Genomic DNA, 6949 nt, shown 5'->3' on the forward strand with positions numbered 1-6949 from the left:
ACATCCGAAGCGAAGGCTTTTAGGATTGAAGCAGATTTCGAGGGAAGAGCAAACATGGCATCAATAGTTAGGAGATTAGAAGAGTTAGAACTACATAAAAATTCAAAACCTTCCACCACTACTCTCCGAGAACATGTCGCTTCGGCTGTATGTGCCGCTTGTAACGATCCCAACCATCAATTCCAAAATTGTCCCGATTTGCTTGCAGTCCAGGAATCTAGGCTTGAACAGGCACATGCCATGTTTCAAAAACAAGAACATAACCCCTATTCACAGACCTACAATCCAGGATGGAGAAACCACCCTAACTTTTCATGGTCAAAAGGACCCACTCAGGGAGGACCATCTCAACCCAATCAGAGCTATCAAAACAATCAGGGATATCAGAACAATCAAGGTTATCAACACCCGAGAAACCCTCAACAACAATCAAACTCTCAACAACAATCACATCCTCAACACAATACCGACAAGAGATTATCCACCCTAGAGGAAATGTTCCAGAGTCTGGTGCAAAGTCAGAAAAGTCTTGATCAAAAGATGGGTCAAATCTGTGATTCCATAAGTGAGAGAGAAAAGGGTAAACTTCCGAGCCAACCCCAACAAAATCCAAGGAGTGTATTTCAAACAGGCTCTTCATCCTGCAAGGAAACCTCTCCAGATCAAGTCCATGCCATTACCACCCTCCGAAGTGGTAAAGTCATCGAGAACAACGTGGGCGAACCTAATGAATCTGATACAAATTCCACGCTGTCTCCACAACCCCAGAAAACCAAAGAACCTGAGCAAGTTGGAAAATCTGACAATTCTACTGCTGTGAATGTCCCTTTGCCAACTCATTCTCTTGTTGCCCCATTTCCTCAAAGATTGATCTATCAACAGAAAAGTACCCATTACAATGAGATGTTAGATCTGTTCAAGAGAGTCAACATCAACATTCCTTTTCTTGAAGCAATCAAGAAAATCCCTGCTTATGCCAAATTCCTCAAAGACTTGTGTACTCAAAAGCGCAAGCTCAATGTGCACAAACGTGCTTTCTTAGCTGAGCAGGTGAGTTCCATCATTCTGAACAAAACTCCACCCAAGTTTAGGGATCCAGGATGTCCAACAATTTCTTGCACTATAGGAGAACACACGGTCAATAAAGCGTTATTATACCTAGGTGCAAGTGTTAACCTACTGCCATATTCTGTTTATGAGCAGTTAGGTCTTGGGGAGTTGAAACCAACATCTATCACTCTACAACTGGCAGACCGATCTGTCAAGATTCCTCGTGGAGTGGTCGAAGACGTTTTGATCAAGGTTGACAAATTCTATTTTCCCGTAGACTTCATTGTCTTAGACACTCAACCTGTACAAAACCTAGACTGTCACATTCCTGTCATCTTAGGACGTCCTTTCTTGGCTACATCCAACGCGATCATTAATTGTCGTAATGGAGTGTTGAAACTGTCTTTTGGCAACATGACGGTAGAATTGAATGTGTTCGATATTAGTCAACAACCTGTGAATCTTGATGATGATGATGTGCATGAAGTTAATATGATTGAAGGATTAATGCAAGATTCGTTGACTAACATTCTATCCGTCGACCCCTTTCAAGCATGTATGGAGAACTTTAACCCAGATTCCTATGATGATGCATACTGTAGTGACGTCCTATCTCTGCTCGAATCTGTACCTCAAATGGACATCACCGAAAGGAAATATGAAGTGGAACCACCCTTACTCTCTGATTCCAAGCTTATTCCATCCATTGTTGAGCCACCCAAGCTTGAATTGAAAACATTTCCTAGTACGTTGAAGTACGCATTCCTAGGTTCTTCTGATACTTTACCTGTCATTATTTCATCATGTTTAGACACGGAACAGGAAAGTAAGCTTTTAGAAGTACTTAAGGAACACAAAGAGGCCTTAGGATGGACCATCTCAGATCTCAAAGGAATTAGTCCCACCATTTGCATGCACCACATTAACCTTGAAGAGAATGCCAAACCATCGAGGGAAATGCAAAGGAGACTTAATCCTAACATGAGAGATGTAGTCAAAGGAGAGATCCTGAAACTACTTGATGCGGGTATCATATACCCAATTCCCGATAGCAAATGGGTTAGTCCCATTCAAGTTGTGCCTAAGAAGTCAGGCATTACTGTAGTTCAGAACGACAAGAATGAATTAGTCCCTACTCGTACAACCACAGGATGGCGAGTATGCATCGATTACAGGAAGTTGAACACAGTAACAAGGAAAGATCACTTCCCGCTCCCTTTCATTGACCAAATGCTAGAACGTTTGTCTGGACACAGTCACTACTGTTTTCTAGATGGCTTTTCCGGTTATAACCAAATTCACATTGCTCCGGAAGATCAGGAAAAAACTACATTCACGTGTCCATTTGGGACGTTTGCTTATAGACGTATGCCCTTCGGGTTGTGTAATGCACCTGCTACTTTTCAGCGTTGCATGGTGAGCATTTTTTCTGACATGATAGATAGTTTTCTCGAGATCTTTATGGATGATTTCTCTGTTTTTGGTTCCTCGTTTGACGAATGTTTGAAGCATCTTGCCCTCGTGATATCCAGATGTAAAGAAAAGAACCTTGTTCTAAATTGGGAAAAATGCCATTTTATGGTGAATTCAGGAATAGTTCTAGGACACATCATCTCAGAAAAAGGAATTGAAGTGGATAAAGCTAAAGTTGACCTCATTCAACATCTACCACAACCTCGCTCTGTGAAGGAGATCAGATCATTTCTAGGTCATGCTGGTTTTTACCGGCGATTCATCAAAGATTTCAGCAAAATCTCCAGACCTCTGTGCAGTCTTCTCTCCAAAGATGTTGCCTTCAATTTCGATGCTGCTTGTGTGAAGGCATGGGAGGAATTAAAAACCCTTCTCACCACCGCTCATATAGTCCGACCACCCGATTGGAAGCTTCCGTTCGAACTTATATGTGATGCCTCTGATTATGCTGTTGGTGCTGTTTTAGGACAGCGAGTTGATAGACTACCATATGTGATATACTATGCTAGCAAAACCCTTAATGATGCCCAACTCAATTATTCAACTACCGAGAAGGAATTGCTTGCCGTCGTTTTCGCATTAGACAAGTTTAGATCTTATCTCATAGGATCTAAGATCATCATATACACTGACCATGCGGCTTTGAAGTATCTTCTTTCCAAGAAGGATGCTAAAGCTCGCCTTATTCGATGGATACTCTTATTACAGGAATTCGATCTCGAAATCCGTGATAAGAAAGGTTGTGAGAATGTGGTTGCTGATCATTTGTCTAGATTAACTTTAGAGTCTATTGATGAATTTGAGCTGATTAGAGAATCATTCCCAGATGAACAGCTGATGTCTATCTCAGACCTTCCTTGGTTTGCTGATATTGTTAACTACCTCGCTACAGGTAGAATGCCCTCACGTTGGTCGAGACAAGACCGCTCCAAGTTCTTGGCTGAAGTTAAACATTTCCTTTGGGACGACCCATATTTGTTTAAGTACTGCCGAGACCAAATCATTAGGAGATGTGTACCCAACACTGAACAGAAAGATGTGATATCTTTCTGTCATGACCAAGCATGTGGAGGCCATTTCAGTGCCAAGAAAACCGTTGCAAAGATCTTGCAGTGTGGATTCTATTGGCCATCATTGTTCAAGGATTGCCATGATTATTGTGTTGCTTGTGAGCGCTGTCAAAAGCTAGGAAGCATTTCGAGGAGAAACATGATGCCATTGAACCCCATTTTGATTGTGGAGATTTTTGATGTTTGGGGGATCGACTTCATGGGTCCATTCCCTATTTCTGACGGTAGATTGTACATCCTAGTCGCAGTTGATTACGTTTCTAAGTGGGTAGAAGCCATAGCAACCAGAACAAATGACCACAAGGTGGTACTTTCATTTCTAAAGGAAAACATATTTGCACGTTTTGGTACCCCGAGAGCTATCATCAGTGACGGTGGCTCACATTTCTGCAATAGGCACTTCGAGTTTTTAGTACACAAGTATGGAATAACTCACAAGGTTGCTACTCCGTACCACCCTCAGACCAGTGGACAAGTGGAAGTGTCTAATAGGGAAATCAAGCACATTCTAGAAAAGACGGTTAACCCGTCCAGGAAAGATTGGTCATTGAGATTGAATGATGCTTTGTGGGCCTATAGAACAGAGTATAAGACACCAATTGGCATGTCCCCCTATCGTCTAGTGTATGGAAAGCCGTGTCATCTTCCTGTGGAGTTAGAACATCGAGCTTACTGGGCTATCAAGAAACTTAACTTTTCTCTCGACAAGGCGGGTGCACAACGGAAACTTCAACTCAACGAGTTAGAAGAATTAAGGAATGAGGCTTATGACAGTGCCAAGCTGTACAAGCAGAAGATGAAGCTGTTTCACGACAAGCGTATCCTAAGAAAGTCTTTCACTCCTGGTCAGAAAGTCTTGCTGTATGACTCCCGATTACATCTTTTTCCAGGAAAACTGCGTTCCAGATGGAAGGGTCCGTACCTAGTACGCACAGTTTTTCCTCATGGAGCTGTAGAGCTGGAGGATGTTTCCAACAAGAACGTTTTCAAAGTCAACGGGCAGAGATTAAAGCCATTCCTTGAGCCATTTCCACTCGACATTGAAACAACCAACCTGGAGGACCCAGTCTATGTGGACTAAACTGGTCCACTCTTTCCCTAAATAACCAAAAAGTTTTCCAAATCTTTCCCTAAAAACCAAAATTTGTCTTTTTCCCAACAAAACCAAATTTTTCCCAAAAAGTCCAATCCCATTAAAAACCAAAATTTTCTTGTAGATAATGTGTTAGTTAAATTTCCTTTTGTGTATATTTTGTGCTCATCCATTGTGACCCCTAATATGATGGATTTTTGCCTTGAATAACGGAGTTTTAATCGAGCTTTCGCCGTACAATCGGGTATTCTCTCTCCTTTTACTCTACTCAGCATGTTCCTCTTCATATATTGTTTTATAATTCTTTCCATATTTTTAAACATTGAGGACAATGTTTAGTTTAGGTTTGGGGGTATAGAGTAGATACCACGATAATATGCTATAATTGAAAACAAAACTCCTTCTTCTTTTGAAAAAATCGAAAAAATTCCAAAAAAATTAAAAAATGAAAAATCATAAAAATGGAGCTCATTTACCTTGAAATGTTGACTCTTGTGCAAATATGTATTTTTATTAAGAGTCTTAGTCTAGATATTTAGGCACCCTGATTCTAGCACAATTCACATAGTGATAAGAAATTTGCACGCGCACGATCTACCAATACATGTATGGCCTCGATCTTCAAGGTGTTTGATAGGAAGTCACGATTGCCAATCACTTTAGAATACTGAACGAAACTTGACTAGATTGTTCTTTGGTTGGTTGGGATAGAAGGTGGAGGTTACATTAAGAAAGACAACCATCGAATTTAACTGGGTGCATCAAAAAGGGCTACCTCTTGCAAAGTGTCATGTAATCTTTTGTTTCCTTTTGTATATCAAAAGTGTTTCCTTCTTAAAAAAAAAATATCAGAAAAAAAAAAAAAAAAAAAGTCAAGTATTTTATCAATTCCATCATCTCTTGTTCCAAAAATAAAAAGAGAGTAGTCAATGTAAATAAGAGTCATGTAAAGAGTCATCTTTTGTGTTTTATTGTAATAAGCAAGGAGGGTGTATGCCATTGATGTACAACGCGAGTAATTTTGAAATACCTCCAACTCATTCACAATTCTCGTAAAGTCCGGACAGCTAGCTAGATTTCGACCTTGGTTCTTAGCCTGAGAAACTATCTCTTGGTGATTAGTAGTCATAACTTCAGATCTTTCTTTACACATGTGTAGATACACTTTACACTCTTATCACATGTCTTTATTTGTTATCAGTGTAAGGATTGTGCCTTCGATAGCTAGATTGACATCTCCATTTTGCTGTGAGCTTAACTGACTTGCACATGTCACATTTGATGGAATCTGAGCTTATATTTTGACCTAGAACTTTGTAGGTACGTTCTAAGCAAACCTTCACGAGACTTAACTCGTCCACTAGGGACACTTAGTGGTTTAAAAGGCTTAGTGCATACGCTAAATGCATTCGAGAGACCAGCGACAGTGGTATAGGTAGGATTTCCTTAGTTTTGTTTTACTTGAGGACAAGTAAAATTCAGGTTTGGGGGTATTTGATGGGTGCCAAATAATGTATATATTTATCCCTTTTTGTTGGCATTTAACTCATCTTTTGCGCATTAATTCTACATTTTATCCCATATACTGTATTTTCATTGTTTTCAAGAATAAATATTTTTCTTACTTAATTTTGCATTTTTAGGTAATAAATAAAGTTTGGATGAATTGCGGAGCGGAATAGAGCAGAAAAGTAGTGAAAAGACGGGAAGAATTACGCAAGGAAGCCGCAAAGAATGGAGCGCACGTCCAAAAAGCTAGGAATGGGCTCAAGAAGGAAGAATTGTTCTTAAAGAAGATATGGGCTTGGCATACCCAATGCCCAAAACCCTCACCCAAGTCCATTTCCTATATCCATACCCGTTTCTCATGTAGCCGTCAGATTGGATCCATATCATCATCCAACGGTCGCTCCATCATCGCACATCAAACTCCGAAGCTCCCGCTTTACATCGCAACACCCATCTCCATCTTGGGTCGTCCGTTTTGCTACATCCCTTCATCCGACGGTCGCTCCACGCTTACCTCCGTATCGCCGTTGGATCCACCTACCATCTTCCCATCCATCGCTTCTTGTCGCAGATCATCAAACCTCGCTGAACCTGCTCAACACCCTAATACCCCATTCTATACCCATTAGCCAAACACACCCTTCTCCCAAAACCATCGAATCCATCTTCTTCCCCTTTTCTGCAACAGTGACGCTCCCCACAAATCACTCCACCATCTTCTCCCACAAATCACTCCACCATCTTCTCCCCCCCC

Source organism: Papaver somniferum, unplaced genomic scaffold (assembly GCF_003573695.1).
Source record: "Papaver somniferum cultivar HN1 unplaced genomic scaffold, ASM357369v1 unplaced-scaffold_33, whole genome shotgun sequence".
Classification (NCBI taxonomy): domain Eukaryota; kingdom Viridiplantae; phylum Streptophyta; class Magnoliopsida; order Ranunculales; family Papaveraceae; genus Papaver; species Papaver somniferum.